At 50.4% G+C, this 14,489-nt stretch overlaps 1 long non-coding RNA gene across 2 annotated transcripts; it reads left to right on the top strand.

Moving 5' to 3' along the window:
• Nucleotides 1-1,202: 1,202 nt before the first annotated feature.
• On the top strand, nucleotides 1,203-12,312 carry LOC146350734 (uncharacterized). 2 transcript variants are annotated; one of them, XR_014789371.1, is made up of 6 exons: nucleotides 2,276-2,423; nucleotides 2,553-2,672; nucleotides 5,292-5,389; nucleotides 5,774-5,817; nucleotides 10,737-10,802; nucleotides 12,131-12,312. It is a non-coding gene; the product is annotated as an uncharacterized LOC146350734 (long non-coding RNA). The 2 variants fall into 2 exon arrangements; XR_014789372.1 differs by lacking the exon at nucleotides 5,292-5,389 and having other exon boundaries at nucleotides 1,203-2,423.
• The last annotated feature ends 2,177 nt before the right edge of the window (nucleotides 12,313-14,489 follow it).

The following is a 14,489-nucleotide window of genomic DNA, read 5'->3' as shown; positions in this document are numbered from 1 at the left end:
AAACAGTCGTCTTCCCCTTTGGGATCTGACTCCTGTACTGTTCTTGGCAGTGTTCCTCTCATTACTATAATGGTTTCTCCAGAGCATGAAGGCCAGGACTCTTCCAATACAGACTCCTGCTCGGCCCTCTTGTCTCAGTTTTTACCACTGTATTTGGGAGTAGGAGGGTCTAAGGACAAAATAGAAGATATACTTCAGCCAGGTGTGCGGTGGCATGCCCAAAAGCAGACTCTGGGTTGAATTCACCACCTGGCAGGGGCACTTGTGCCCCACTGGCTTGAGATGAGCAGAAATGGTTGAATGTCAGCAGGAGCTCGGCTTTCCCTGAAACAGTCACGTGGTGAATCTGCTGCATGAATCAGAATCCAGTTGATGAGATGCTGCTGCTGCTGCTTACCCACCCACCGCCTATCCATTCCTCCAATTCAAGTCCATTGGGCTGTACTTAAGGAAGGACTTAAGGGAGTAGACATGGATTCCACGTCTACTCCCTTAAGCATCCACTGGAGCATCTTCCATGCATTAGGCCTTTTGTGACTGGAGACAATACATAGGTTTTGGGGGTAGGTTGAGTGCTGGTGATAGTGTGAGAGACCCAGTATTGCCTACAGCAGGGGTGTAGATCTCCAGCAGAAGGTAGATCTCCAGATGTTTTGGACTTCGACTCCCAAAAGCCCCTGCCAGGATGGCCAATGGTCAGGGATGCTGGGAGCTGAAATCCAAAACTTCTGGAGATCTACCTTCCTCTGCCCATTCCTGGCCTACAGTGTCTATAGTCACCCCATGATTGCCTCTGGAAAGGTTTTGCCATTTTCTTGTAGTGATTCACAGACCTGCAAACCCTGTGTAGCGAAAGACTAGAGTGGAAGAGAAGAAATGGGAGTGTACACCAAAGCCAACAATGCCTCTGTCATCAGAGTTCTTCTAGCTCTCTTCAAAGCCATTGCCTGCCTGTTGCCTGGTATTTCCTTTGGCTCATACGCTGCGGTGGAAACTGTTGAATTAAGCCTATACCAGGAACAGAAAGCCCATATGACAGCAGCAATACTACCCTCCACCCCCCCCCCCCAAGTCTTGCTCTATATGGCCACTTGGAAAGGAAAGGTTTCTCCTGTGCAAGCACCGGGTCATTACTGACCCCTAGATGGATGCCTGCTTGCGCTGGCGTTTTCATGGCAGACTATAGCGGGGTGGTTTGCCATTGCCTTCCCCAGTCATGACTACCTTTCCCCCAGCAAGCTGGGTGCTCATTTTACCGATCTCGGAAGGATGGAAGGCTGAGTCGACCTGAGCCGGCTACCCGGGACCCAGCTTCCGCTGGGATCGAACTCAGGTCGTGGGGAGAGTTTTGGTTGCAATAGCTGGCGTAATGCTAAAGGTGGCTCTGTGAGAACTGATAAGGCAGCCTTTCCCAACCTGGTGCCCTCCAGATGTCTTAGACTACAAATCCAGCATTCCTGACCATTGGCTGAGCTTGCTGGGGCTGATGGGAGTTGAAGTCCAAATCATCTGGTGGGCACCAGATTGGGGAAGGCTATGATAATGTGTTTCTTATCTATGGTATCGAGGGACCATAATTCAGTGGTGGAGCACATACTTTGCACTCAGAAAGTCCCAGGTTCACAATTCCTGGCATCTCCTCATAAAGGATTGGGGAGCAGGTGACAGGAAGGACCTCTGCCTGAGACCCTGGAGAGCCACTGCCAGTCCGAGTGGGCAATACTTGTCTAAATGGCCAATAGTTTGACCCAGTATAAGGCAGCCTCCTGTCTTCCCCAGAGCATGAAACTTAGGACGAGCAGGTCTCCACCGTTTTGCTCTTCTGTACCTCCAGCTCACACTGTGCTTTAATTAGGGAATTAAGATTCTTGTGAATGTTCTGTCATCACTTCTATTATGTGAGTGTTACATTTTCACCTGCCTGACTCCTACACAGGGATAGCTCCTAATTAACCATGCGCCAGTGTCAAAACGGTAGGATGATTTCCTCTCTCCAGTATCCCCACCACTGGCTCCTGGTGAGCCCCCACGCGGCTCTCTTTCCCTTTTCCCGCCCGCCAACTTGTGGAGGGACATGAGGAGCAAGCAAATTTGCCTTGAGCACAGGAGCACACGTGAGCCTCCGCTTTCTTCCTCATGGTTCAGTAACGACAAATGAAGAGGAGGAGAAGAAGTTGCACCCGGACAAATGTCCCCTTTTGCTGCAGAGATAACTCTTCTCTGTGGCTTCTCTGCATTGATCTTCTGTTTCTTTAGTGTGGGTGTCGGCAGCTGGGGGCCCCTGGCTCAAGACTGGCTCCCGGAGAGATGGCACCTGCCCCTATTCCTGGTGGCCAACACAGAGGTGAAAGAGGAATATAAAGATGCCAGAGAAGGGATGCTGCTGAATTCCGCACTTGCTAGAAGCCTGGATGCCAGCTAAGGTGCATGCATTCGAAGTGGGGTCTCCAGTGTGGTACACATGGTCACCACTGCACCTGCAGGCACCTGCCAGACTCTCTGCCCTTCCTTATTTGTATTTGATTTTTAAATATCTTTTTTATTTTTAACAGAGACACTGGCATGCTGCCAAGCAAAGTGCTGCCCTCCAGTGCCATCTTTATTTGGGCTGAAAAGAGTGGCTTTGTGTTTTGGTGCTCAGACTCACCTCTGTCTTGTACTTTGATTCTTGGGTAAGTGACTTTTCATTTAGTCTCACCAGTTTGCCTTCTGGGAAATGAGTGTTTTAGCCATGCCCACCATGGCAGCCATTTTGTGAGAGCACCCATGACACTCTCAAAAATTCCAAATGTGCCCACTGACCCAAAAAAGTTGGGGACCCTTGAAGAATGTTACCAGGAGCCACTAAACTGCAGTGAGTTCTGGACTCATTCCCAAAATCCCAGAGGCCTCCTCTACAATAGCAGAGGTTGAGAGCATGTGAAGTGGGTATCTAGCATGGCCCAGGGATGTCCCCAACCTCCATTAAATCCCTACCTCAAGTGTTGCAAGGTCTCCAGTACAATGGGGGTACAGTGTTTTTGCAACTCCCTTTCTGTGCTGGAGCCAGACATGACCTATGAGCATTTCTAGTGGCCTTTAGTGGGCTTGTAGTATATTTCAGTGTCAACAGTGTTGAGAGCCAATGTGGAGTGTTGGAATGGGACTTGGGAGATCTGGGTTCTAGACCCCACTCAGCCATGAAGCTCACTGGGTGACTTTGGGCCAGTCACTGACTCTCAGCCTAACCTTCCTCACAGGGTTCTTGTGAGAATAAAATGGAGAGGAGGAGGTCTATGTAAGGCACCTTGGGTTCTTTGCAAGAGGAAAAAAAGGCAGGATATAAACGTAACAAATAAAAACAAACAAGGTTCAAAGCCATTGCCATACCGATGTCTTTGCCAGGGAAGCGTTGCTGACCTGCAGGAATGTATTCCATCAGTTGAGTGGCTGGGCCACAAACTGTGGGTTTGTAACAGCCAAGGGAGATTGAGATTTGCAAATATGCCAGGTTGCTCCGGAACTTCATGCACTAACAGTGAACCCCTCCTCACCCTGAAGCAGTGAGGAGACGGTGCTTTCATCACTCCAAGCTGCAGCTGGAAGCCTTTTGGTCTGCAGGAAGAGACAAGATGCAGCAGTTGCAGGCCTCATTGCACATGTTTGAAATGGACTTCAGAATCCAATCTAGGTCCTGCAATCCACTCTGGAGTTGGGGACAGCACAATGGACTCCTATTGATTTTTTTGGTGGTGGTGGTGGGGAACGTTAGGGAATGAACTGAAGCGGTTCCAGCCATCTCTAGCTGAGGTGACTGGAGTGGAAGAACAAACGGGAATGGTTGGGCTATGAGAGTCACACGCGAACGAAGTTTGGGGCTATTGCTTGGGAGCATGAATAAAGGGGGACACATGCAGTGCAAAGTACAGAGTACAATGTTGCCTGTGAATTTGCTGGTGATGATTTATCCTCACTCCATTCCCTTGTTTCAAAATGATGGAAGACCATCCGTCTTTCGGCTGTATACCCCTATTACTGAATAGGTAGCATTTGGGCACAGTAAATCACGGCATGGAACCATGCATTCATGAAATGATTTATGTATCTATACATCAATATTTCAGCATGCAAACACAGGCATCAACATTTCATTTTAATTATGCTTCCAAATTCCCATGAAGCGGAGGTGCTCAAATCTTTCAGCTAGTCCACGATATTCACAACGCCCCCTTCTCCAAAAAAACTTTTATGAGATCATATCATCAATGTCTTTTGTGCTACCTTGGGGTCTTTTCCCAAATGATGGTATTTTTTTCTGGGTATAAAAGTGCACTTGTTATGAATTTGTAGAGTGTGTGTGTTCATACGATCCCCTTTAACTTTCCCTCATTTCTGCTCATATCTCAGTGTTTTGTTGTCCACATCACACCCACTAACTTTATTTTAGACAGAGAAAAGTGGTGGGAAAACATGGGAGGGCTACAAGTGGAAGATGACAATGTCTGGAACCCCCATGAAATTATGTGAATGAGAGCTTTTCCACATGAAGCATTTATTGTGTGCTCATCATTCCTTACTCATGGATATTTACAGGTTCTTTAGATGATGTCATGACCCCTCAGTTTTGCTTCTCTTTTTAAAGAGCACTTCCCTGGTTTTTTCAGAGTGGGGAAAATGGGGTAGGATCCAGTGTGGGCCTTCTGCAGGCAGCTGGCTCTTCCAGGCCTGGTGCATGCACAGCCCCTATTGCTGATGGCCGCAATGTAGCTCTTTTGGGGGCAAGGCCCAAAATGAACAAAAATGCTTGTTTCTGGAAGGGGCAGGTTTCTGCTTGTTTCAGGGCTTGCCCCTGGAAGTGCTACATTGTGGCTGCCAGTGGTAGGGGCCATGCGCACAGTGGGACTGGTGAGGGCTGGCCATGTGGGGAAGGCCTCTGTTGGATCCTGCCCATGGAGTATTATTATCAAAAGCAAAAGAAAATGCATTTTCCTACTTGTGTAATTGTGTTATTTTGCTATAGCACAGTGCCACCTAGAGGTTATGTAGCAGAACAGCACAAAAGGAAAAGCTCTTTGTGTAGAGCTCAGATGTCAATTCTGTGATGAAACTGAAAGTAGATAGAGTAGATTAACAGCCTTGTGTAGAAAAGCTCTGAAGCAGGGTGATGTTCCATAAAAGTCTCACTGGAAAGCACCCTCAGTTCAGAACTGCCCCACAATGAAGCGGTGTCTGTAATAGTACAAGCTCATGAACCCCAAAACATATAGGTCAAGTCAAATTGTTTCAGACTTGTTTTTTTACTCATGCCACAGGTTGACCTCCAATCTTGCCATCGTAAGATCTTTCACCGTCTGATTTTATGAGGGGAAACCAATATTTTGCAAAGACAACATTGTGTCAAAACAGATGGGTGAGAATATGTAACATCCAGGTAGTTTGCATGAAGGATTTCATTTGGGGCTGTGGTTTAGTTCTTCCACAAAACACTGAAAAGTTGTGGGTGCTGTTTTCAGAGGTTCAGTAATGCTTATGGAATAGGCACATTTGGTTGCATTGTATCTGATAGAACACAGAGGTGAAGATGGAGAAGGTGGAAGAGATGGAAAAAGAAAAGCAGAAGATGGGCCCACAGTGGAAATGGCTGTGTGAAAGTTTTGTTTGGTTCATTTTCTACAAGAGAACTTACGAAAATTTACAAATCTCATAATAAACAGGACAGAAAGAACCTGAGATTTTAAAAAAAAATATGAATGTGGGAGAAAACTAAACTGACATATTTGTCCATTCATTGCAGACAGGATGAGACTGAGAGAACGGTGGCTTGGCTATGACTACCTGGTGAGTTTCGGCAACTGAACTGGAAACTTCCTGAAAACTTCCTGGCTTCTTAGCAACTACACAGTACTAGCTCTTATTTAGTGTTGGCGTCTTGCTTGATGTAGGGCTAAGTTGAAAGCACGGCTTTTCATGAACATTCCTAGAGGCATCAAAAGGTGATGATATTCTTTGGTGCCTGCTTTGAATTTTTTGGCCAATTCAAGCATTGTCCTTGCTCTGCATTGATTTAAATTGCTTTCAGTGACATCAGCATGTAGCCAAACCACATTGGTTACCCAGTGCTGCGAGAGTATCCAGTTTAATATGTGATCTCTAATTGGCTGCAATCATCTATGTCAGGGATGGGGACCCTTTTTCAACCTGAGGGCTGAATTCCATGGATGTCTCCTCAGAAGTAAGTCCCACTGAATTTAGTGGAACTTACTCCCAGGTAAATGTGCATAGGATTGCTGCACAGAATTGCACTTTCAGGTCTCCACAGCTCCCCACCCCCACCCCAATGCAGACATCATCCATCCAGATCTCAACTAACCAAGGGAAGTAAGGGTACCTAGGATTGCTGCAATAAACCTACTGATCTCAAATCCTCAGAACTGTTCTCATCCCAAATTCCAAACCCCAAACTGCACTTTCAGATCTCCACAGCCTCCCCAAACAGAAATCATTCATCTAGAAATACAGCCCCCTCCCCAACACACATATCTTACTTCCAGATCTCTGCAGCCTCCATCCCAAGAAGAAATCCCCCTCTGTTTAGTTCACCAAAGTTTAAATGGATAAACATGATACAGGCCTGCAGGCCCCCCCGCCCCCCCAAGGGGAAGATTGCCAAAAGCCTGCCTGGAGCACTGAAGACTAGTTCAGAGGCACTCTGGAAATGTGGGAGAGGTCAGGAAACAAGCTGGAATGACTACGAAGTGTTGCAGATCAAGTACTGGGAAGGATCATGAAGGATCAAAGACTGAGGACAGGAGGTGTAGCCAGCCAGGATTGCTTCACGGTCTGGATGGGAAGGCTTGGTGGGTTGGAGGTTCCCCATCCCTGATCTATGTGAATGATCCAGGAAGCATTGCCCTCACTCTGAATTAACTTCATTTGCCCTCAGTTATTTCACCACATAGTCAGATCTGATTGGCTACAAAGCACCATGATGTGACCCCATTCCTTATATGATCTCTAACTGGCCAAGATCTCTAATCTGATTCATTGAGAACAAAAACACATAATAATTAGGGGAGAAAATGGCACAGAAGCAACAGCAGAGAGGGAAAACCATGGCAACAAACAGGCAGCAAAGAGGATAAAATAGCCCCCCCCCCAAATAGTTCTGCCACTTCTGCCCCCAGGTAAAACTTTCAACCCCAAAGCAAAACAAGAGAACATTTGTTCTCCTGTGTGATGAAGCCCTGTCTCTTGATGAGGCGTTTGCTGCTGTTATAAATTGTACTTTAATTTGTTTTAAACCATGGTGTTGATTGTAGACTGTTAGCTGCCTTGAGCATATTTCGTTTTTACTGACTGGCAGTGGAAAACGTTAAAAAAGGAAAATGTATTCGCTCCCACAGACAGAGATTCATACACTCTTTCAGTTTATGAAGCATACTGTATTCAAAGGTTATTTTAAATTTGGTAAGGGAGCCACTTGTCTAAAGGGTACGGCTGCTGCAGCACGGTCCAAACTTGTCCATGCTGTTGCATTCGGCAGCACATATCACATTTCATTACACTGACGAGACAGAGTGAATTCTTCCAGTTGTATTAATTTTGCCCATAAGTCACTTTGTGTCACATTTATGGAGAAGACGGTGACATTTCCTAGCCTTCGTCATCCCTCCAGGTCCCGAGGTCTACTTCTGTGCATTTCCGAAGTGGAAGAGGATTCAGTGTGAAGGAGATGGAGGCTCTCGGGGGGGGGGGTGTCACAGTGCAGCAGGGCGCCTCCTGCGGTCCCCTGGGAAGTCAGATGTGCTCACCACCAGAGTGGGTGAGAAGTAGACTAGCGCACAACATGATTGTTTTCCTTCTCTGGGCTGAGTGTGATGAGTGGCACATTTCTAATTCCTGACATGGTTGGAAGGTCACAGCTCAGAAGAACCCTTTGGGAATGGGGGAGTGCAAATGGACGGGTGAGTCTTTGAATGACATTGATTCCCCCAGCAGACAGTGGGATGGAATGGAATATCACGGAAACAAGCTTCTTGTCATAGTGGCCAACCACTCAATCTATGGTGTCATGGTGCTTGGGATCGCTTCATTATTATTATTGTTTTATGGATGTGATTACCAGTGGTATGGAACCTGTGGCCCATCAGATGTTGTTGGACTACAACTCCCATCTTCCCTGATCATTGATCCATACCAAGTTAGATCATTGCTCCATCTGGGCCAGTATTGTCTATTCCAGCGTTCGCCAATCATGTACCCTCCACATGCTTTGGATATCAAGTCCCATCAACCATTGCCAATGGCCAGGGATGATGGGAGTTGTGGTCCAACATCTGGAGGGCCGCGGGTTCCTTCTCCATCCATTTAATACCTTTACATGGTCTCCTTGTTGCTCTTCTCACAAAAAGGGAATGATGTTTAAATTTGTAGCATGGATATGCCCTGTACCTCATTAATTTTGTTTCGATCCCATTTCCGGGAGAGCGAAAGGTTGTTTTTGATCAAACAGGCCCTTCCTTCTACAAGATTTGCAGCTTAGCTGTTTTTTGACACACTATGAGTCTTTCTTCCTCCACAATGAGTTGTGCTCAGGGCAGAGTTTTGTGAAATAAGTAGATAGATACAGCTTTGCTTAAAACAAATGAAGTTGATTTAATGGATCTGAAGCTGAAGCTCAAATATTTTGGCCACCTAATGTGAAGAGAAAACTCTCTGGAAAAGACCCTGATGCTGGGAAAGATTGAAAGCAAAAGGAGAAGGGGACGGCAGAGGATGAGATGGCTAGATAGCATCACCGATGCAATGAATATGAACTTGAGCACACTCCAGGAGAGAGCGCAGGACAGGAAGGCCTGGCGTGCTATGGTCCATGGGGTCACGAAGAGTCGGACACGACTTAACGACTGAACAACAACAAGAATAGCTAGGCAGGCACCAATGTTATTTAAGAATATAGGCACTTTGGAGTCATCAAGGTACTTAGAGCACTTCATTTTCATGTTGACCCTTAATTTAAGATCACTTGCGTCAAGCTGTTCATTTACTAATTCTTCCTTCTTCCCTGGCTTTCCCCTCCTCCCAGTTACCTCCAGCTGTTAAGCTAGCACTCATAACTGAACCAGGGTGGGAAATTTTGGCCCTCCAAATATGGTTGGACTCCAAATTTCATCAGCCCCAGCCAGCATGGCCAATGATCAGGGATGATGGGAAATGCAGTCCATCAACATCTGGAGGGACAAAAGTCCCCCACCCTTGGTATAAAATGACACAGACAGGCAGACTTTCACTTGCGCTTTATGGATTTCATGCGGTTTTGCAAATATTTTCAAGGTTTGATAGAACTGGTAAAAAGATCAGAACGAGAACCTAATGTAATTACATTTACAAATCTTTCACTTCATATTAACTACATACCACCATGTTATTTTTTGTGTGGAGGGGGGAATCACCCTCATATTGTGCCTTCCCCCCGCCATACTTTTTTGTGTCCAGTTCTTCCTTTTCTTTCCCCTCTTCTCCCCCTTTGTTATAACAAGTAGAAGCTGATGCTGAAAGACTTAGAAAAGTGCTTTTATGTGTCTTTTGTCCTGGATATCCCCCCCGTGCTTCTTTTTTCCCTTGTGTGTGTGTTTGTGTTTTTAAAGATAGCTCCTTTCCAGTAAGTGCTGTACCGGCTTGAAAGCAATAAAACACTTGTTGGAGTTTATTAGACTGTTCCTCTACCAAGGAGGAAAACACTGATCCGCTATCCACTAAAGGCACAATCCTCTTCATGTTTAGACAGAAAAAGTCCCATAACTCCTAGCATTCCCCAGCCAGCCATGATCTGTAGGACCTTTTTCTCTCTATTTGTAGGACTTTTTCTGTCTAAACGTGCATAGGATTGCACCCTAAGCCTCATTTGTTAGGGCTGTGCACCACTTTGCGGCTGAATCCAAACCCCGAAGCGAATCAGGGGGGCTGGGGGATGGGCTTTGTTGAGCTCCAAAGTGGGTCAGAACAGCCCTAAGGCCGTCTGTAGCAAAGCAGGTAGCTCCAAAGCGCCACGGTGGCTGGATCTACACTTACCATCTCGTCTCGCTTCCAATTCGGTCTCACCACCCGCCTTTCACACTACGCAGTACCCGCCTCGTATTGGACCCAGAGTTTCCGGGGTCTGCGCCCCTGCTTTCAACATCCTGTTATCCCAGGATTTCCCCCTAATGTGCTCCGATTTTCCGCCTTCGCCACCGTATATGGTCATTGTCCCCTCCCATACACGGGCAACCGGAGACACACTTTTCACAGGTCTTCTCAGCTAGGAGCAGGAAGGAGAAGGACCCTCCCATGAAGAGTTTGCCAGGGAACCCGGGTGTATCAGTGATTTGGGGGGTGCACCAAAGCCTTTCCGTGCACCGGCCAGTCAGTGTGGGGGGATGGGGTGTGTCCATGCTCCGCTGCCCTGGCTCCTTGAGCAGTTCCCGCAGAGTGATCGGGGGCCTGCCCACCGTGGCAAACGGTGCTACATCAAAGCACCTCGCCGTGTGCCGTGCCTAGCCAGCTTGGGTGCCTGGATGGGCAGCTCCCAAACTCGCTTTAATGACTGCCCCGGGTTGCTCTGCTGTCCCCATCTGGGTGCCTAAAAGCCCCACCTCGAAGCCCCACCGCCCAGGGGGGAAAATTCCTGGGTGGATCCTGGTTGAGGGGCGGCCAGTGTGTGTTTCAAGAAAGTGGGTTTTCCTTTTGCTTGGTTGAAATCCACCTCGCTTTTCCAGGTGCAGGGCAGAGCGCACGTGCTCAAAGGGGAAGCGGGAGTGCTACAGACGAGCTTGAGGACACAGGTAGGCAAGGGGAGTAGCATGCTCCTGCGTGTTTGGTCCCCATGAAGGAGATCTGAGAGCATGCGTGCAATGTGTGCGCCACCTGGATCCCCTTAGACTGGTCCTCCGGGGCAACTCCCCCACCGGCCAACAAGCCAACAACTCCCATAGGGCTGAGCCCTGGCCAAGGTCTACCGCTGGTGGTCACAAATCAGCGTCAGCCAGCCCTCCACGGCCAGCCCTCCCCGACATGCCCTCAGGGACAATGCCGGGGCCAATTGCGGTGTCCCCTCCCCAACGTGCAGGGAGGGAAGTTTGCAGTTACTGTGGTATTGTTAAGGGTCTATACCTGCCCGGGACCCTAAGCGTGGGTATTATCCCACCCTGGTCTCCGCCCAGAAATTACATTTCTGAAAAAATCAACACCTCCCACATTCCCAGGCTTTACCTGGGGTGGAGATGGCTGTTAGTGGGAGACAACCGTGGTTCCTGGTGATGGGCATTTCACACACGGGCCCCGTGCGCGGCTATTGCTCTATGCCGGCCATCAGAGGCTCTACCGCACTGCATGCTTAAACCCTGTCAACTCTCTCTAACAGAGCATCTAGTGATGAATAGGTAGGCCATGTTATCCCCCGCTACGCGCCTGTCACAAATAAGAAATAGAAGGAGCCATAGAACGGCCAACAACATCGCGGAACGCATCATGCGTCATGCCACGGAGGAGAATGAGTGCGTCCTCGCGGTCATGGAGGGGGACACGGTGGTGTTTAGGGAGTACGTAAGAAGATCTGCTCTGGACAAGGAGGATGCGAGCAGGGATAGGAGGGCACTCATCGCCTCTGTAGATGCCCATAGGGACATTCTCTGGGCAATGCTGGCAAAGATGCCCAATCAGTGCTCAGGGCGGGAAGCTTCTCTCCCCCCCGGGGGGGGGGGAGGTTGCACGGTGTAGGCATACCCAGGAACATCAGGGACCAGCCCCCTGATTGCACACTCGGGGACACCACAACTCCCAGGAACGTGAGAGGAGCCCAATGAGGCCAGGCTTGGCCACCATGGGGACTCCCTCCCAGGTTCAAGCGGGGGCTCCTTCCCCCCGGTCATCCACGCCAAGGTGTGTTGTGGGTGCTCGGATGAGGTCCGCGTGGTTGCACAAGCGCCCAAGGCAATTCTCCCCATGAGGGACTCCCCATGAAAGTTCCCTGCTTCCCTCCTCTGTTCAGGGCACCCCCCAAGTTCCACATGTGACCACCACAGCGGGTGAGCCATGGTACGGTCTCCAAATGTTGTTTCCCCCATGCTAAGTTTTGCCCCCATGTTGTTATCATATTCTCTTTGCGGTTCAGGGGGATGCCATGACGGAACCTGTCTTGAGCTGGCTAGATTTTGGCTGTGCGCCGGAAAGAGGGCACAGCAAAACTTGAGCGCCCAAAGAGAAGTGCCCCACACTGCTGTGCAGGACCACACTCAAGTAACTATCTCCCCTGTGTATTCCCCGTCATCCCCATAGTAAAGCTCTTTAGAAACCAAACAAGTCTCTCCCACAAGTTGTGTTACTTATGAGAGCAATGTGGCACCACAAAGACAGCTTTATGTTAAAAATTTATTTAAGTGCTTGCTTGTTTTATTTATAAGGGCTATTTGCAAAGTGCCCCCCCTGGTGCAATAGACCCCAGCTTAACGCCCCCCCTCCCCCAAGCCTGCTCCCGACAGGTCTTCTTTTTTTCCTGGGCCTCCCTCTGAAGGCGTGACAGCCGCTTCTTCATCTTCCCCCTGAAAAAAAGGGAAAGATCCCGATCAGGGCCCCCACAAATAACAGCCTGCGTGTTGCCCACACATGGAAGCCACCAGCCTTAGATACTCACTGGTCTTCTTCACGGAGCCCTCCAGGTGGATGACAGCTCCGAGGACAGCGGTGCTTGTCTCTGCCTGCCCTGAAGACGCTTCGCTGGGCCCCGTGACAGTGGGCCCCACCGAGCCTTGGGCGGGCCGCCTTGACATCCCCGGCATGGCTGCACCTGCATTGGTGGAAGGGGAAGTTGTGTCAGCGCAACCCCAGTGATGGGACGCCCGTGGAGGGGGTGACTGCATGCTGGTGGGCCACTCTGGGAGAAATTGGGTGTGTGAGTGGAGCGGGGAGAGAGTGTAGGGCTCCCCACAGGGAGGAGTGCTTGCCCTGTGGCAGGCCAGGCTCACCTTTTCCGCTCATTCCCTCGCTGTGTGGCAATAGGCTGCTCCCGCACAGCTGGCTGTTCCCACACCGAAATCCCACTGTCCATGGCCCATCAGGGGCCATGTGCGGCTACAGGAGTGGTGTCCCCAGGACAAGGACATGCTGGGAAGGGCCTCCACCATGCTCTTTCTAGGCTCACCTGCGGTCCTCCTCCTGGGAGTGACCTGTCCCATGGTGGCCACCACAGGGGTGGGTTGGCTCCCAGCCCCAGATCCACCTCCGTCGCCGGAGGATGGCACTGACCCCCCCCGGAGCCGCTGACGGTGTTACTTGCTGCCCGGCCAGCGCTCTCTGTAGTGCTGGAAAAGAGAGTTTTGCGCTAAGGACCAGGGTGGCCCAAAGAGTTGGGGTGTGTGTGCCCCAACCGAGTTCATGCCCAGGCCTGGTGGCATTCCCACCCGCCACACGACAATCTCCCCACCAGTCGCCCCACAGGCGCACGCTTGGGGAAATGTGCGTGCAAGGGCGTTGGTGCACCACCATGCTTGAGTGAGTGCGCAGTTTCCTTGGCTTGTGCTGCCACAGCTGCCCAGAAATGTGGCACTGAGGTGAGGAGTGCTGTGCCCCTGTCCAGAGGGGCCCTTGAGAGGGGCAATCCCAGGTATTGTCCTTGCATGCCCAGGCCACACCCCATCACCCACCCACCGCCTTCCTGGGCCACCCCGGGCAAAGCACCCCCCAGCGGGGACAGCGCAGTCGGGGGCCCCATTCGGGCTGCTGCGTATTGGGGTGTGCTGCATGTTCAGCGTGGGCAAGGGGGGGCTACCAGCACCATGCATGGCCAGAGTCGCCAGCGGGGCTTAACCCCAGGCATCATCTCCCTGCTTAGGCCCCTTGCCAGCCCTCCCCCTGGGAGGTCCACCACCAGCCCCACCTCAGACACCACCACGCAACACTCCACAGGCACAGCACCGAAGACACAGTAGTGGAGACACCCCATGGCTGACCTGCACTGCGCCTATTGGCGGGCTCGGCTGCCCGGCACGCACCCACAAGGCGTGCATCTCCCTCTCGTGGGGAGGCTGAGCCTCAGGGGGAGGCGTCCCAGAGTGCTGCTCCAGGGCCTCAAAGAACTGGGCCTTCAGGGCCTTGAACTCAGTGCGGGCCTTCAGGGCAGAGCAAGGGAACCCCGCCTGTGAGAGCCCCCTCGCTACTGCCCTGTAGACCGCCTCGTTCCCCCTGGTTGAGCTCCTCATGACCATGGTGGCCCTGGGGCAGCATCTGGAGCATCAGCTCAACCTCCCTCTCCTGCCAATACGCGAGCTGCCTGGGCACCATTTCACTGGCAGGAGAATGACAGTGGGGCAGTTTTGACAAGACCATAGAGCGTTCCGCCTCCCCTATTTCCTCGCAGTGCCACCTGTTGACGAAGCTCCGAAGCTCCGAGTGGAGGAGGGAGTGGAGCGGAGAAAATGGGTGAGTGAGGATAATCGCATAAAAATGCAAGAGCGTTTAACCCGACGGGACACCGA

The sequence above is a fragment of the Heloderma suspectum genome, chromosome 3 (genome assembly GCF_057233095.1).
Source record: "Heloderma suspectum isolate Gila_16-S chromosome 3, 16-S_ref, whole genome shotgun sequence".
Taxonomy (NCBI): Eukaryota; Metazoa; Chordata; class Lepidosauria; order Squamata; family Helodermatidae; genus Heloderma; species Heloderma suspectum.
Note: the sequence above shows the minus strand (reverse complement) of the source record. Positions and strands in the feature narration are given on the sequence as shown.